Source organism: Plasmopara halstedii, assembly GCF_900000015.1.
Source record: "Plasmopara halstedii genome assembly, contig: Scaffold_555, whole genome shotgun sequence".
NCBI classification, from domain to species: domain Eukaryota; phylum Oomycota; class Peronosporomycetes; order Peronosporales; family Peronosporaceae; genus Plasmopara; species Plasmopara halstedii.
Window position 1 is genome coordinate 1,008,286 of NW_020187475.1, and position 601 is coordinate 1,008,886.

Below are 601 nucleotides of genomic sequence, written 5' to 3' on the forward strand. Positions count from 1 at the left end.
TTGGCTATTACGGATGATGAGCTTGCCGAACGGAAAGCTCTTTGAGCTCGTTTTTTTGGTTTCACAAGAATTTTTGTTGGAACCTTATCGCACTCGTCTGCGTACTCATCGAGGTGGCTCTCGTGTACCCGCAATGCGGACGATACCGGTTGTGCCTGCCCCTGGTAGAAGTGCTACAGATGACGAAGCGCTCTTTGAGCGATGGGTGCAACGGCACCGCAAATTTTCTCACTGTATGCCTTACAGTTGAGCCACAAGACAGTGGGCGTGCGTGTGGAGCGACACCTCCGATTTGAGTTTGCCAAACTCGAAGCACGCCGTCGGCTCTCTTCCGATTGTTGCCCTGCGACGTATAGGTCAACCCCTAACGCTCCCGCGAGCTCTGTGTCTGTGACTGCAAGAGCTCAGGGCCACCGCTTGAATTCAGCTCATGACCCTTCTACTTTCCTGGCTGTTGCTGAGAAGCGCGGGGCGTCTGATGGCGCAGGGCGTCCTGATTTTTTGATCAAAAGCGTCCACAGCGTCTGACTAATCTTGCCGAAGTGGCGTCTCAAACTCCAACAAGTTTTTGGAGTCGGGATTATCCCGCCACTTCACCAGA